The sequence below is a fragment of the Anabrus simplex genome, chromosome 12 (genome assembly GCF_040414725.1).
Source record: "Anabrus simplex isolate iqAnaSimp1 chromosome 12, ASM4041472v1, whole genome shotgun sequence".
Classification (NCBI taxonomy): domain Eukaryota; kingdom Metazoa; phylum Arthropoda; class Insecta; order Orthoptera; family Tettigoniidae; genus Anabrus; species Anabrus simplex.
The window spans coordinates 47,964,246-47,982,603 of NC_090276.1; the positions used below are offsets into that span (position 1 = coordinate 47,964,246).

The window sequence follows — 18,358 nt, forward strand, 5'->3', positions numbered from 1 at the left end:
CTTCGGAAATTCTCCGCTAGATGGTACTGAAAGTCGCCACTGCTACGCGCGCCGCCGAGTGCTAACGTGCGGAACTACTATGAGTCTCGTGTATCTCATTACGAGACCTTGCGACTGCACTGCAAGGCCAGCACGGGGATGCTTACAAGGGGGAATGGCTTCCCCAAATCCGGCATAAGCCGCATATAGTGGGCTTCACTCGACTACATGCAATCAATAACCCACACACCCGCACGCTTTGCCGAGGAAATATGCTGTAAAATAGTATTGTGTCCCTATCCCTGCCCATTAAGTCTGTGACTACAGTTGCAGTTCGAAGACAATTCCGAGTTTCATATGGATGATTAATACTTTAATGACTCATTTCATTTGTTCTAAGTCCCACTAATTTTACAGTTTTCGGAGACCCTGATTAATACTTTCTTAAACATTTCGAACGAGATTTGTTCGAGGAAGTTAGTAATATTTAAATGTACACGAAAGTAAAAAATCAAACACGAATAGTGGTTGTTGGTGACTAGGTTATCGAAATCGCTTTCCTGGCGAAGTGAATACGGTTTGGAACCAAGGACGCACGAAAATGTCCATCCTCCCGCCTTCAGCAAACAGCATGAACATGAAAATGGACAACGGAATACACGTTAAGAATAAGAGAAGGATCCGACCAATTAACCGCTTATTTTTAAAAGTAGTAACTGACCGAGCTCGATAGCTGCAGTCGCATACGTGCGGCCAGTATCCAGTATTCGGGAGATAGTAGGTTCGAACCCCACTGTCGGCAGCCCTGAAAATGGTTTTCCATGGTTTCCCATTTTCACACCAGGCAAATGCTGGGGCTGTACCTTAATTAAGGCCACGGCCGCTTCCTTCCCACTCCTAGCCCTTCCCTGTCCCATCGTCGCCATAAGACCTATCTGTATCGGTGGGACGTACAGCAACTAGCAAAAAAAAAAAAAAAAAAAAAAAAAAAAGTTGAGGTGGAATACAGCCATCGTAATCGTAGGGTTCGTTCTTGTGTCAAATATGGCCATTTGAAGCTAAATAACTAATCACATTGTCCCTGACCACATTGCGCTACAAATTTACAACGCACACCACCTCTCCCAACATGAAATATTTTCATCCATATAAAGTTTATAATCGTTAATTTCCAAGGATTTTCTGCAGTCACATTTGATTGAAACATTTTCCTTTTACATGCTCCAGTTCGTGCAATCAATTTAGGTTAGAAATAAGCAAGTGTGCGCCTGTTAAAGAGCTAACAATTAGGATACTATTTTAAAATTTGCAAGAAGAATTTCAAAAACCATGCTCGCTCAAGTGGTTTTTGAAGCCGAACAGAATAAAAAATCTGTACTCACGAATAAAATCATCTACATTCACAGAAACTGAAATGAGATAACTTACAGATTACAGTTTGTTATTGTGTCATAGGAAGAACGATCGAAAAAGTGGATGCTTTTACGACTCCTAACACGAATAATCTTATCAAACTGAGATGAGAAGGCCAAACAGCGGAACTTCCCAGATCAGCCGTAGAGCGTTATTTAACAATGTATTCGAAATGTTCTCAAAATCTACCCATTTCTCTCATCCAGATACCTCAGCACTGTAGAAGATCGATACATCATACTGACAAACGACTCGCGTGCACTAGCTAGATGCAAATTATTTGAGTGATATCCTCGTTTACAATTTTCTAGCCTAGATTTTTTACACTGACTGGTACCATTTGGAACTACAGCACGATGCGAAAAATCACTTCTACATTATTACGATCCAAATAGCCCGCCTGGTGGCCATGATCGTTAAGGTGGTGTTAGCCAGTTCCGAGTCCTGTGAGTGAAAAACTATTTCATAATTAGGATGTTGGCCGGTGGGTCAGGAGAATGGTAGTATATAATTTGTTTTATTGAGTCATCTGTAATTGGGCAAATGATCTGTTGATGATAAATATCTAGTCAATAGAATGCGTGCTGGATTCAATTATAAGCCTCTCCGCAGTGTTCATATGAAGTGAGGGCATATGACGTCGTTTGTGATCCATCCGTCGGATGGCGACGTTAAGTCTTGAGCAAACTCCCTGGTGTTATTTAATTAATTTAGGAAACCAAAACGGCGAGATATCGAATCACATAGTTCCGACAGGAGTAGGCTATACGTCTCTAAATAATAATAATAATAATAATAATAATAATAATAATAATAATAATAATAATAATAATAATAATAATCCCCCACAATCAGACGCGCAGGTCGGCCTTGGGCGTGAAGTAGAAAGAATTGGACCAGGTGAGCGAAACATGTCCTAGGACACTAAAAGCCGTACGAACCATACAAAAATGTGTGTAGAATGAAGAAATATTTCAGTCTTAGGATCTGTATCTAAACTTCCAGAACCATAGTTCTGAGCTACGTTGGCGGGTTTTCTTTTCCTCCGAAGGAAAACGACTCAATCGATTTTTCCTTGTTCATCTGCAGAGTACCAGATTTATTCACTGTTCATGACGAAATTTCTCATAGTAAACCTACTTTCATCTATTTACTACTCCTTGCCATATTCAATACTTTTGCCGCCACAACACCTGACGCTTGACACCGTGGGGACTCCATTCTGCATTGAGTAACTCTATAATACTACCATCTCCCACATTAGAGCGCGTTAATTAAAAATCTATAATTCTCTCGAGAATGAAGGCAATTCTCCGACAGAGACGCTTCGGGATATTCAAATTTTCAGGCCAGAAGTCATCCTAGAGTAGCTACCAATTGATAATTCATAACCATGCTCTGTGTCCCTCTCGCACGAAGTAATACAGTATATAACATTTGTGCGTCCACACACATTGTACACACCTCATATAACATTTGTGCGTCCACACATTGTACACACCTCAACGAATTAGATTTCCAAGTTCTCACTCACTTGGCTACTGTTGTACTCCAATATGAGGAATTGCACGAATAAATGTCGGCATAGCGCGAAGGTCAAGCTGAAGTCTTAATCGAGACATGACTAACTTCCATGAGAAGGGGAATAATACAGAATGTCAACACAGCCCAAGAAAATCAACAAGATTTATCTTCATATAGCAAGAGATGGGAAGGTCAAAGAACGCAGAAGATTAGCATACAGGGACCGATTTCTCAACCAATTGAGTTTTTCAGTTTTGTTCACACAATGGTCAGGTACATCCATTAGTCCCCTTACGGAGGGGGTCCAAACGGTTAAGTCCTGATCCTGAGGCTTTGGGGGGAACTCAAATGATATTACCTATACTGGCCATATATCTAAAACGAGTCCATAAAACATAGGGAAAACCACGGAAATTCCAGGTAAATTCTTGATCCATGGTTACAAGGGAGAGCTGATCAGTTCCGAACAATTAATACGATTACCTGCAAATATGATCACTGATAATCAAATGTAGTGTAAACATCGCTTTTACCTATCCGTATTTTAGGATTGCTTCACCTTCATAAATATCAGAGTGTATGAACGATTTCAGCCAACTGGCTCCGCTTTCATTCATACATTTAACGAAACGCTTAATTACACTGCAGTTTAGAATCACTACGCCTAAATTAAATTTACCAAAGATTTGAAGAACGTTCAACACAGATCCAGAATACTAAATTTTCTCTTTTTCCACATTCTCGTAGTTACTTTTCAGTCTATATTAAATCTTCTAATTTTGGTATCTCTACGAATATTTCTCCTAACAATAGTTGGCTCATTCCCAGAAGCGTCCTTCCTAGTGCCTTTCTTCAGACTAAAGGAGGGCTAGGCATTTAGTTACATTTTAAAAATCGAAACAGTCATCTCATTTAAATTGGAGTATCATACTCCAAAGAAGCTTTCTTACCAGAAACGAATGAATTACATCTAAGACTGAGCTGAAAAAAAATCAAACATAGAAATTTAAAGAAAACGTCCCTTTAATTTTTGCCAAATAACTCGTGCAAAATACTGAATTTGGAGAAAGCAAATAATTTTCACTTTCCTAATGACTCTACATTACGATAAAGTTGTTAATAAGATACACATTTAATTTATCTACGTCTTCTTTGACACTGAAATATTACATCTAATATTAAAACTGGGTTCTGAATAATCAACATGAAATTTGATTACAACCCAATTTCTCTTGAAACAGTTGTGTCTGAAAAACATTTTGTTTACAACAAACACAAGGATACATAAAAAATGTACACTAACAGAGCTACCACATTCCCTAGGCAGGCTACTAGAAGATTCTGTGAGATAAACCTAGCTATCGTGGATCTAGAAAACTAAGTTTCTGACTTTCGCTAAATGGCACTAACAAGAATTAATGATATGGAAATAAATATATAATAATCAGGGTGTAAAAATAGCGTACACTAGCGAACTTTTACAGATAGTAGAGCACAGAACATAAAATAACTAATAATTCTAATACTAACCGTACACTTGCAAAACAGAGAGCCAGCTAATCTTCATTAACGTGCATTTAGAATAGCCTGTATTTTGTGTGTGTAAATATTACAATCGTACCGGAACCCCCAAGAAAACCACAGAGAAAGGGAAGATAAATAGCATGCAAATTCGTAGCAACACACAGTACTCCCATATACCCAGAACAAATAGCTGTCGAACAGACTTTCCTTTCGTTTATAGTCACTTGTTAACTAATATAAGAATTAATGGAAACCGTACTTTTTAAGTCAACAGACTGTATTTTCTTAATAAATTTAGTACTTCAGGTACAGTAGACTATATTGTACGATAAATTAATTCCCCATAGCGACATGTTTCTACAAGTGATCCAATATCAGAATCAAAACATTCCTGTCTGTCTGACTTCAATGTCTGATTACGTTAAAGAGGCAAAGTGTAAGCGACATCAAATAGGCAAAGTGAAGTTGATGTGGTTCACTTCAGCTTATTTTTAGACACTGATTGTCTTCGATAATACACTAGACTGATCCATCTACTGAATACCTTTAAAAACTTCAGACGTTGGCAGGGCCTTGATAAAATGGAAAGAGTGAATCCTGAATTCATTTGTGTTCAAGTGATCTAATTCAATGTACTGTGCTCAACCACTCTTAAAACGTTTACAAGTATATGCTTGTTTACACAACCTGTATATATGTATGCATATGTCCGCTACTAATACCATTTACAAGCAAGTTGTAAGAAATAGTTAAACAGGCATTAGTATGCCACGGGTACTTTTACTACTCTACTCTAAAAAGTACCTACTATCTGTACGGATTACGACGCTGTTAGTGCTCTCCCGGGCTACATTATCTACCAGAAGAACTACGGTCATTGTATCGTTTCAAACAATCTCCCTCTCATTACGCGCTAAGCAAAGCAAGCTGTTCTTTGTTGAGGACATTTCTTTCGAAGACATAAAGAACTATGACCATGCATTAATGTACATAGTATTTAAGAAGACGTAACGAAATTTTGTTTATTCGACAAAGAAAATATGTATATATGTATATATACACACACACACCCCCCCCCACTCTCATACATAGCGATGTGAGAGCATGTTATTGGTTAAAAAGTAACACCTTCGGAAATAATGCCAAAACAAAAAGCGACATGTACTCTCTATGGCCAGCAAAGCAATATTCTGAATGAATATATTCCCTTAAATGAAAAACATCGCGGAAACTAAATGGAGAGAGAAATCTATTTGCGAAAGACGATTGGTATATAAAGTATGTACAACTGCCACTACTTAAAAAAGAGAAAATTACTATCAAAAGAAGTGGTTAATATACGAAGGTCCATCTGTTATTATTAGCAAATATTTAATTACCATCAAAACAAACAGCCAACCAACCAACCAACCAATGACAACAAACAAGAGAGAAAAAAACCAACAGCAACGGCCTCCTCTCGACTACAATTACGTACAAATAATTAAATTACTACTATATATATAAAGAGCTGGTAACTGTTTTGAGTATTCATCCTACTTTCGGCGGTGGCGGTGATTATTTTACCTGCAACGTCACGGCATCCTGCCGCTTCCACCATCCCCGCCTCCTCACTGGGGTACGAAGAGAAGTTGCGGACGCCCCAATTCACCATCATTGAAGACACACAGTACACACTTCTGCATGAAGGGGGAGAAGGGGAGAAATTAAAACTGAAGGAAGTGGCTGCTGGAAAAAAATAACCTCACAAAAAAGAATAAGCGTATCATTAAAAAAACAAACGAAAAATAGTTTGCAAAACGTAATTATATAAAATCTGCACGCTAATCTAAATGATTTATTAGATATTGTTATTTACGAATATTGTGCTGTACACAAGGAGAACTAGAAAGAGAGAAAGATAAATACAGGAGATAACAAAAAACAGGCACATGAAAAAGAGAGAAGTTGTGCAGAAAGCAACCCCACTACTACTGTCTTTTAAACTAATCTAAAGAGAGGGTTAATGTGGTCAAATTCTACTCGGACCGGCACATGATTGATGGCTAAAGCAACTGGAATTCTTCCTTTTATAATAAATTTCAATTTCACGTGCAGAGGAAATGTTAGTACAGATACTTTTCTAATGGTCTAAATCAACTGTCTAAGCCAATAAAAGGAGGACTTGGGTCAGTCCACCTTCCCAACTGTACATTCATAGTGTGGTTTGGAGTTGCAAACTTTTACACAAACGAAGACTAACAGACGACAAAACCACGTACAAATACCGGACTAAGTAACATTTCCTTCCAAAATACTTCTAGAAAACTCCATCAACAACCGATTAAATTATTTTAATACAAAATATACAATGCAGAATATTTCTCATACGTAATTTCACAGGATTCTACGAAATAGGTATTATCTTCCACAAACAATACATTATTTCACAGCGATAGATAGATAGCAGTTAACAACTTGGGATTATGGATCCATAATTGGCAAGTGTGTGAAGGGCACCTAGACGTCAAAACATACAAACAATTCACTTTGCTCTTTTCACTTTAGTGAATAGAGCAAAAATATACAATATGCGTATGTTCCTCAGACATAAATGTATGGCGGCACTACAGTCACCTAAACATTACATTGCGAAACATGGCAATTTATAGCGGTTAGGTACACTTTTCTTACGACCAGTACAACTCAGTACTTCAAGCCCGTTTAAATCGGGTTAAAAAAACTTTCTGGACACTTTTTAAAAGCCTTTATTGTAGTTACTAGTGCAAATATGCAAAAGAAGAATTATGACGCGAATACCTTCCGTGAAAATTGTACCTAAAGCCATGGCAGAATTTTAAAAATAATCGGTAGTCTTCCGTCCAGGTGCCCTTAAAGGTTTATCAGTAGCCGTACAAATAAAATTCGTCTACTATATAAATTTTACTCATACAATAATCTCCAAGTTTTCATTCTGTGGACTGGGCGTAATTTCATGTATCGACATATGCTTGCACAGTTCGCTAAGGGTTCACCATAGTACAACAGCCAATACCACACAACAAACAATAATTCAACAGCAAACAGAACTATAATAATCTAACATGGAACAGATTTAACAAAATCTATACGTAGTTACCAGGATGACTACACTTGTCACATACAAAGGAAACGTCAGACGTGTATCCTCTGATCTAGAAAATCTTCATTATTACTGCCCACGACTGACCCTCACTATTGAATTTAAAATGTAACTTCTACAACTGTTAAAAGTAGGGTCGGTACTTCAATTGCTTACCCAGAACAAACTGAGTCATTTGTTCTACAAGCGCTCAACCGCACACGGATTCGCAAACGCTGTACCAAAATGACCTTGATCACTGTTCGTTTCTTCGTCGTTTAAGGGCAGGCTCTTACGGTAACCATAAGAGTCCGCATATCAAGATGATGACACATCGCCTTACATCCTACATTAATATCAAACAATTTACTGTCCTTTAGACAGGAGTCTTTAACAGTCAGAATCATAGGTCTATGAAATAGCTACCAATATTTTCCGTCCCCTCATTCCGGGTCCTACTGATTTAATATAAATTTACTCTTTAAAAAATGTGTACCCTGATCTATAAGGAAAAATGTTCACTCTGACAAACAGATTCTGGACAGCAACATACAGTTATATATTTTCCAGGATTTGTTTTTAACGATTGTAGGTTCAAGTAATGAACATTCTGGTTAGATTGTAGGTTCTTTATAAAAGAGTAACATAGCAGAGAAATTAAATTTTAAAAAGTGTTAGTTTTTTTTAGAAAACTGGGAGGAGCTATACAGTATTTTAGTACTGTATTTTCTTCTGGCTTTGGTTTGTTCGTCTTTTCTTTTTGCTGTGATGAGACTGATAATGTTATTGATTATATGACCCACTACCTACTCTTACGGTTTTCGGAGACATCGAGGTGCCGGAATTTTGTCCCGTAGGAGTTTTACGTGCCAGTGAATCTACCTACACGAGGCTGATGTATTTGAGCACCTTCAAATACCACTAGACTGAGCCAGGATAGAACCTGCCAAGTTGGGCTCAGAAGGGCAACGCTCTACCGTATGAGCTATTCAGTCCGCCTAACGTGATTGAAAACACACGTTTAAAGAAACTAAGTTAAGTAAACAATAACAAATTCAGAAAACATTGCTCAGTTTAATGGCAAATATCTAGGGTCTGACAGGTAATCGTTACACCAGTAATGTTATAAAAGTAAGGTATATAAGAGACGAGGTTTAAAGACGCTTTGCCCTGAAACGAGAGGAGAACTTCTCAAAACACGTGGAAAGGGCTCTGATCGACCGTAACAAAGGATATCCGCTCATCACGGTTTGATTCTACAACACAAAGTATACGAGGAGAGTCAAAATGCGCCATACAGCCGGCTAAGTTCAGTTCTGTCCAAAATTAGGAAATCCTTCCCAACCCAGTTTACAAAGAAGTCGTCCATGAATTATACCAGGAAGGCATCACACTCAAAGCAATATATTAAACATCAAGAAGCCGCAATAGTGAAAATACAAATACATTCGCCATGTAATTTTGTCACTTCAACAACCCCAAGAAATAAATTAAAATGTATTCATGAAGGCCTATGCTTACTATGAAAAGCAGCTAACGAACTTCCACCAAAATAATATGCATAATACCAGATGCTCCAGTCCACCAAGAAGATCACTGTTAAACAGATTTCGTCTATGGTTTTAAAACACTCGGGTATACTGTACATAGGCCTACATACCACACAAAGTAAGGGGATACGTCAGACTGGCTGTCCTGTAGAAAATGGCATCTTAAATAATGTTTTTACGTCCCATTAACTACTTTTTGACGATTTTCGGAGACGATGAGGTACCGAAATTTTGTCCCGCATGAGTTTTCTACGTGCCAGTAAATCTATCGACACGAGGCTGACGTTTTTGTGCACCTTCAAATACTACCGGACCGAGCTAGTATAGAACCTGCCAAGTTAGCCATTCAGCCCGGCAATAGCATTTTACTTCGGTAGTTGTTAAAACCACGATTACATTTTTTTAAAAATTCTTAAATTGCATAAACTTTGAAGCCCGTATGTAAGGGCAAGTCCCCAATTATGACCCCCCATTTTGTTTATCGCACGTATGCAAAGACCTATTAATGATAAAAATTTGAAAATTAGATACATGCAGCCCGGACATTGCTTTGTCCATAGGTTGCATTGGTTCTATGCAATAAGTAATTTGGAGTAAATAAAGTGTTTAAGAGAGGTTTCGCTGAACATATAATGTTGGCTCCAAATAGGGCCCCACCTAAAATTAACTCAAGGGGAAAATTATTGGTTTAATACTTAACCAAAACCATATACATAGTGTTACAAATTAACCATTATTTGTGGTTATTATCTCATTGTTTTTCACAAAGAGTTCATTCAAATATCTTCGTAACTTTGCCATTGCACTTTCCATGGCTCCACGGGAAACAGTGCACTGGATCCATTTCTGAAACTTGCTGCCTTCTGAGTACAGCTTGTTGCAGATGGGACATTCAGCATCATCTTCACCATTACTGTTATCGTCGGTTGAGGCAAATTCCAGTTCATCTTTATCCTCTTCGCCACTGCTAGACGAACTCACCTGACGTTTTAGTTCGGAATTTCTCTTTTCTTTCCTAGCCGCATCCGCCGCTTCCTTCTGTTGTTTATTTTCAATCGCTGCTTCAACTGGCTTCAACTGCTCTGTTATGTGGTGAACCAGTGGAACCTCGTCGAGTGCATGTACTGGGTTCGATGACTGGAACAGATCTAATGTCACTGGGCAGCACGTAATCATCGTTGCCATAGTTTGACTCTATCAGAGATCTCCTTTAATAAGTCTGCATGAGTAAACATGTCCTGGTCAGAGAGAAGGCGTTACCTTCTAGTTTGCCCTACCTTCCCATTCGGGGAGGAGAATGAAAACCTTTCCTGGGTCCTAGGTAAACATGTTCTCATTCAGCGGGTGAATCCCCCGTTGCCCGGAATCCAATGGTGGCTGCTGTCATGGTAGCCGCTTTAACGGCTCTGTTCTAATTCAGTCGGCAAAATTATTTTCTGGCCTAGTGGGACGTTAAACACTTCCTCGGGTTTCAGGCCATTAGAGCGCTTTATTTTCCTTAAATAGTTCCTCAAAGTTGTGAGAGTTACTTTCTAATCCTTTACAACCTGCTTCACTGACAGTCTTCTTTGACACGCTTAATAGCTTTCAGCATCGTCTGTTTATTCCAACATTTTCGTTTCGACACCTGGAAAGATAAGACAACGACATGAATAGCATTTCCTCCGCAGCCTACCCGAGTTCAGTACAGTACCCAAACACCGCCCCGGGGCCATACTTGGGTGCGCCATATTTAAAGATCACAAACTTTACAATATGGGTGAAAATAGCTCCATGTCTTGGATATCAACAAGCAAACTAGATCATACGAAAGTACAATACAGAGTACTTATAGAAAAACCTACATCTTTAAAATATAGTAACTAGGTACATAAATATAATTACGAAGAGATATCAGTAAAAAACTCACCTTTTCAAAGAAATTTCAGTGTTAAAAGAAAAGCACTACTTCGAATCGAAACGGTCACGACTCACTTATAATAACAAACTGACTTAGTTTTATAAGTTTTCGCCAATAGTTCACGGCCTAGCAAGCGCGAAATGAGAAGGGGCCATATAAGGTGATCTGCCCTTATAAAGCAAAGCACGTGTTGAGATCCACGTTACCATCTTGACGATGAACATTAGAAGAGATCTTGCTCTTGGACAACATTACCAAATAAGTGTATCGAAGTTCAATTTTAGTTTTGGCTTTTTGAAAACTGTATGTTTGCAGAGCTAAGAAATGTAACACTACTCCATGGAAAGCGGCAGATTTACAGAGTGAATTATGAAATAATCGGGTAATGTTAACAGTAAATATTTTACGAAAAATAACCTAGACTAAAAGCCTAAAATTTGCAAAATTGAAATTTCTATAAAAAGTTTTTACATTATCAATTACCGTAATGTAAAATGTACAGTACTGCACGTGTTTCAATGCAAATTGATAACCATAGACGAAGAATTCTAATTAACGTAACGTTTTGGACATCTGTCAGGAGCCAGTCCAACTAGCCCACGAGATGCATGAGAAACGAGGAAAGCTATGTTCCCCACACAAGACAGATGCCAGGTGGAGAGGTCTAACAAAGGCAGCAAGCAGCTGGCCTAAGCTCTTTGTACCGGTCTGTGCTCCCTTCCAGTCTTCCCACCCTTGAAGACCTGTAAAACCGCCCTAGACGTAGCCTGCAAATCCTGTGCACATGCACAATGTCAGAAGAATAAGCTCCTCTCCCTAGCCCGAATGAGTGCACTTAAAAATCGGTGACGCAGCAGCAGTGTTGCCGATCGTCGTCACCCTCCCATCTTTTCTTGTTTGCACTACGCATTAGCCAGTCGACGGTTCTTAACATTTTACCTCTTTAGATCGGTTATGAATTCCTCGCGAGAACCGCATACTAATTCCCACTCGAACATAACCCTGCAGATACCGCTACAAGATAGCTTTCAATAATCAAAGATTTCTATGACAGTTTCTATGTACACAACGGGAAGGTATTATTATTATTATTATTATTATTATTATTAGCGTATGATGCATACATAAGTTACAAAACGGATGAAAGGGAGTGAAGTTACCTAAAGCCTGTTGTACACGATCAAATTTTCGTCAAATCGCTTGCAAATACTTGACAAGTCTTCAGAAGTCTTGCAAGTGAATTAGAACATAACCGATCAAAGAACTGCTAAGTTTTTGACAGAATTGACCAATGGTATGGTCAATGGTGCGCGCTATGCCGCTAGGCATGCTGTAATGGGAATCAAAACAACAAAAATGACTCCGTCTTCATGACAGAGGGATAATGTGTGTGTGTGTATTAATAGCCAAGTATGAGGCACATCCTTACCTATATTCAGCGGACTCCGTTGAGTACCACAATAAAACCAGCAGTGTACGAGAAGATTGCAAGAGAAATATCTCAGGAAGTGGACAGCTTTTATGTTTATTATAACCTGTAAGTAAACCCTGTCCGCCATGATCAATTTATGACGATCTCCGCATATTATGATTATTATTAGATTAATTAGACTATTATCATTGAATTCCCTACGTGTTTTCATGAAATGAGATGCATTTCCGTTGCATTGCTATCATGTTTATTCAATTAATGTGAGTAAATGCAATATAATATAACATAACCTCTGAAAATGATGTTATGGCAGTAAATATATTGCGAGAATTACGAAGACAACCACATCCATATTTTTTCTTCGTAAATTATGGTCTACTGAGTTTTTCTTTTTTATAAGAATGTATCCCACTGCTATTCCAAGAATCACAACTGCTGTTTGCCTTTTCTCCGTGTTAAAACAAAATGCTATGAAACATTCCCAAAATCTTTTCAAAACTTGTCAAACTTTCAGCAATGTTGAACAATATTTGAAAAGATCGGTCAACTTTCTTGTGTAAAGTATTGAATTGAAAGACAAAAATTGATGGTGTACAACAGGCGTAAGTCCGTATCATTCCTTAAGCTTCACGTGGTCCCTACGTGGTGCTAAACAGGTGACTGACTAGATGCAGCCGTAGTGCCCTCCTGGGCTGCATGACCACGACAGTCGCAACACTACAACTGTCCAACTAAACTGTGAAACTGCGTTTTGCTGTGCAAACGGCTTCTACGTGTATATATTTTAGCCGTGCATTCAGCAAGAGAAGCTAAATGGCGATCTCCAGTCAAGTACGAGTTTTATGTTTCAATAGTATGTGTAGGGGCAGTCCATTTGTTAGCTAAGAACACACGTTACAGTAGGTTTAAATGAGGGTGACCAGATTTCCTAAATAAAAAACGGCAGAATATTTAAAGCTAAATATTCTTCATTACTATGAGTTTGTAGAATCTGGTTCTGTTCGGCTACTTTTTAAATGTTTACTTTTCGGATTTTCATTTAATGTTTCAAGTGTTTTAGTAGCTTTGTGACATGAAGTGATATATTACGAACTCTCTTGTAGATTTAGAGTTATTGTTGTGCGCTTAATTTTCAATTTTAGTTTGGAATTTAGTTTCACGTTAAATGTACTTGTGGTAGTCCCGTAGTTAATCCTTTCAAACAAATAATAGACGTAAGTTATACGGTATCTTCGCATTTATATATATATATTTTTTTTTTACGCGTCGTGCTATAGATACGATGTATACGATTCCAGCTGTCACTGGGACTGTCACCAATCAGTCTAGGGACTCCGAAATCTGTAGAGTCAACACTGATCTCTCTCATTGAGAGCATTTTCCATATCGCCCCTTCTCAACCCCCATGCTGTCGGATGCTAACTTGGACTTACGACATCCGGAGACACTATATCCGATTATTTTTTGTCACCCCGTACAGTGTTTTACTCGAGACAGTAAGCCATATGTTACCAAGTTTGTCTGAAATTGCTCCAGTGTTTTAGAAGGATATGTAGAAAACTCAAACATTTACGTTATATACAGGATGGTCGGAAAAACGTGAAATGGGTATATCAGCAGTCGGGAGTTGGTCATGCTGATAATTTGCACACACACACACACACACACACACACACAAAAAAAAAAACAGTATCTCGTGCATTTATTTTATCAGTTGTCTATCAGTACACTTCGCGGGCAAATTAAAGTCGTATTTGTTAGGCAGTGATTCTCAATCTGCGCGTGGCTTAAGAGCTTCAATCGAAGACAACTGAATTCAAAATAACTATCGTAAGTGTTGAGCTGAATTAGAATATTTGTGGCTGCCTAAAGCAGTTTTTTCAGAAGAACTTTCACTACATTGAGAATTCACAGAAGAAAAATAACATACAAATAAGCACCCTTCACTTAGTATGCTGACAAATCTCATGAGAAATTCTCTCAACACTATGTTCAGACGCTTAAAAGAAAAAAGAAAAAAAAAACACTGTACTGATTAAATTCCCTGCAGATGCACTTTTCACAGAAACAAATGAACCTGTAGATAGTTTGCGAGTATTCACGCGGTTGGTATCTACGCGAGATGTGAATCATTTTTATAATTTGAAATTAAGCCTGACAAAATATTACATGTGAGGAACATAACACAGTGTTTATATATATTTTGTGAACGACTATACGTTACGTGTTCAGGACTGTCGCCTGGTGCAGTAATGCGCTAGATCTGTGACGGATCAGTCAGTCAGTCCGACCGTCCTCGATGATGCAGTGGTTCGTTTCGCCCTAACGTTCGATTGTCAATCCTTATCAGAAAGTCGCTTGCCCTTGAACAATCAACACACATTCCATTCTGCATTCGCCCAATAGTTTTTGCATGTGAAGCACACTCAAATTCTTCTCTAAGATTAATCTTGTTCTGTCGGTAATGTGAGACTCGTGCGGCAAACAAAAATTGGCGGTAGGCTGTCACTATTTTAAGGCCCTGAGGGTTCGGAGGGTGTCGTAGACTTAAATAAAATACAAATATTATGTGGATAATACATTTTATTCAACAGAACGTGCTACACTTGGAATGTGGGTAATAACTCTGTAGTATAGGTTTGTGAAGTTAAATACTCTCGGAGATATACGCGTTCTACCCAAACATTAAAAGCGCCTTAAACTTCTTATTTCCATGTCCCCGTTGTCGAGGAACGTACAAACGTACGTTAAAAACTAGCGCCTCCTCGCCTACAAGTGCGATCGTATAATGAATATGAATTTACAAACCTTTAGGAAGGAATATCTTCCGTAATAAAGGCGCGTGCATCTGCAAATAATTCACGCTGATCTCTCTATCTCTTGTTAGTGGTGTGACCTCCCTCTAGGGATCAGCGGTATAGTGTGCCTCCGGAGCCCTAGATCGCTGCAGAGGAAGTGGGATTTTTCGAAGGTGGAAAAGAGTAAATTCGGAACTAATGTCGTACGATATTTGTATGTAAAAGATCTCGTGACACATTAGGAGCTCAGGAGACAAAATTATTTAAAACTCAGCCACAGATCACCTATATTTCTGCCATCTAGTAGTGTAAATCGGAACGTCGAAATTGACGCGCAGAGCGCTTAGACAGCGTCTGCACGCAGTAATCGATGCCATATTAAAACGTCACACTGGTTCTGAGGTTTTAGGCAACACTTAAATGGGTAAGAGTTAGCGCCTAGCCGGCAAATACGAAATTTAAATCTGCTGAGGAACGTTACTTATTGTGAAGTGACGCTGGAGCATTTTCCCTTGCTCCGCTATGCAGTCAGCCGTGCCGAAGAATAAAACAGACCGACCGAGTTGGCCATGCGGTTCGGGTTGCACAGCTATGAGCTTGCATTCAGGAGACAGTAGGTTTGAGTCCCACCGTCGGCAGCCCTGAAGGTTGTTTTCCGTTTTTTTCCCTCCACTTCAGCAGGCCTTAAAAGCCACGGCTTCCATGTGTTAGTGCAAAAAACAGGTTTATGACAGCAGGTAAGAATAAGGTTACTTCTATGAATTTCAAAAATTGATAGCCAAGAAATTTTCCACGAAATACTTTCCAGAGAAACAGATATGGCTTTGAATTTTTAAGAATACGCAGGAGGTCCAGATAAATATTACGAAAATTCCCTAGGAATTAGAATATTTCTTAAACTTACTTTGCATACCTCTTTTTAAAAATTAGAAAATGTTAGCAAAGGTAATCCCTCGAGATTTATTACTTATATTCGTGGCAATGAAGTCAAACAGCTGCAATGCAAAGAGTAACTGCAATTAAAATTACCCGATTAAGCAACAAAAATAAATAATCCATGCAGGTTTCTAATTAGCGTAAGCCAGAAATTAGCATATCGGATCGTTGCAAAGAGACATATTTCTGTCATTTGATTAAAAAATATATAATTAACGGCAGTGTATTTCACGATGTATTTGCTACACTGGAACGTGGGACTGGTAGATCATCACGAATGAAGAGATGCTGAATTTATGAGAACAATTCGGAGAAATTTGACCTGAAGAAGAGGGGGAATTAGATTTCTTAAGATACCTAGGACTTTCAGTTTACGAAGTGTTGGTATAAGAACAGTAGCCGCAGATCAAGGCATTAATATGACGAACAGGTCAGAGGTGTAGAAATGAAAAGCTCCAAAATAGGAAATTTACTAAGTGCATTTGAAAGTATACAAGGCGACACTACACGGGGTAGAGCTGCAGGAATCTAGTAAGGTAAACTGACAAACATGTCATTTTGAAATAATGGTTTTATTCTCGTACAACCTGTATACAATCATTTTTATGCATTGTACAAACTGTTTAACATCCTTCGAACTAGTAGTCTACTGTAGGTTCGTTGCCACCGACGAGCAAAATACAATCGGCTGCACCTCACAACAAGATACTTGTACGATTCTTATTTGCTGACAAGAGGGTTTCCCACGCAATGGCTACTTCACTTTCGAAACAGGAGCGAAATCACACGGACTAAGGGCCGGTTCTACCATCTGCTGGTAAAGTGGCTGGCAGCTGCCCGGGAGGTAAACTACCTGGAGGTGTAAATCGGCTGGTATTTTGGCTTGCGTCCAACCACCTCCGCGCAAGCGCTAGGTAGCTACCCGGAGCTAGACACCGATATACGAAGTTGGCTAGACTGATTTTCAGCGATTTCTCGCTTTAGAGTGTGGTGCTGTCTATCGTCAGATGCATGAAACCCATTTCGATTGTCTTATTTCCCTGTGCTTGCGTCTGCTGATTATCACCAAAAAGCCTAATAAGGGGAGTCTTAAGAGTTATGGACAACGATTCATGTCAAGCTTTCGTGATTTTAATTTATGATCTTCAATATCAATACCTAATTGGGATTAAAATCTCGAGATTACATTTTCTTACGCCAGTTATAACCTGTCATGTAAGGCAGCATTTTTGAAAGGTATTTTCGTAGTAGACTGGTCAAGTCGCTCGCTCCGTAATAGAAGGTACGCAGGTTTTCATTGTATTTCTAATATACATTTTAAAGTGTATTTTCGTTCCCTGCCGTTGTTCTTAACTCTCTTACGCGCTTCCATATACGTATATACACACACACACACACACATCTTCTTTACGGACTTATTGCCTTTGAGCATTCTAACTGCAGGCTTCTGTGAATTGATTAAGTATCTCCACGATGCTCTATTTGCAACTAGTTCTGTGACCTCGTTTAGTTCCACATGCTTCCATTTATTGATAAAGCATTTCATTTTAATTTTTAACTTTATGAAGATAAAGTTGGAAGGTACTGTAAATGTAAAGAACTAATCGGGATAAATATCCATTCATAGGAAGAGGAATTCGGGAATGGAATAGTTTCAAATTTCTTCGAAATAATTTACAAGCCTATGTAAACAACTAATAGGGAATCTGCTACCTGGGCGACAGTCCTATGTGCTATTAATCATAACATCACTTGCTATAGGTAGCATACATATAAAGCAATTTTCCTAGTAGACATAATATTGTGATAAGAACGTATGAAAAGAGGCATACAGATTAACACAACGCTAATAATGGAAATAAAAAAGATTCGTCATAATAAAGACTCGAACATGCACACTTCGTATTACGAAGCGAACGTGTTAACCATTACGCTACGAAAACGCTTGGGTTAGGTAGGATACATACAGTAATATATAGCTCGTGCCCGAAAACTGAAAAGTAGAAAATTGAAGCCCATTTGAAATGATTTCCAAATAGATTTTGATTTTACATCCTTTTAGAGTTTCTTTACGAAAGCTTGACGTATAAAATGTGTTCCCTGCGCTACCGATGCGAGAGGCTGGTGTGACCGCAACTAAAGGGAAGCATTAATGTTCAAAATCCTGCAATACAATATCGATCACTGTTACAGTATACTGCT

General features: G+C 38.6%; 2 protein-coding genes across 4 annotated transcripts in view; one reads left to right on the top strand and one right to left on the bottom strand.

Annotated features, from left to right (window-relative positions):
- Positions 1-18,358, top strand: part of LOC136884239 (uncharacterized) — a 193,635-nt gene that overhangs the window by 170,490 nt on the left and 4,787 nt on the right. The gene's annotated exons all lie outside the window — the stretch shown is intronic.
- Positions 1-18,358, bottom strand: part of msi (musashi) — a 612,165-nt gene that overhangs the window by 44,486 nt on the left and 549,321 nt on the right. The window contains exon 4 of one of the 3 annotated variants that reach the window (XM_067156299.2): positions 6,007-6,119. The exons of the other annotated variants lie outside the window; for them this stretch is intronic. The gene's annotated coding sequence lies outside the window, so the exon portion shown is untranslated. The remainder of the gene's footprint in view (positions 1-6,006; positions 6,120-18,358) is intronic. 3 annotated transcript variants of the gene reach the window in all.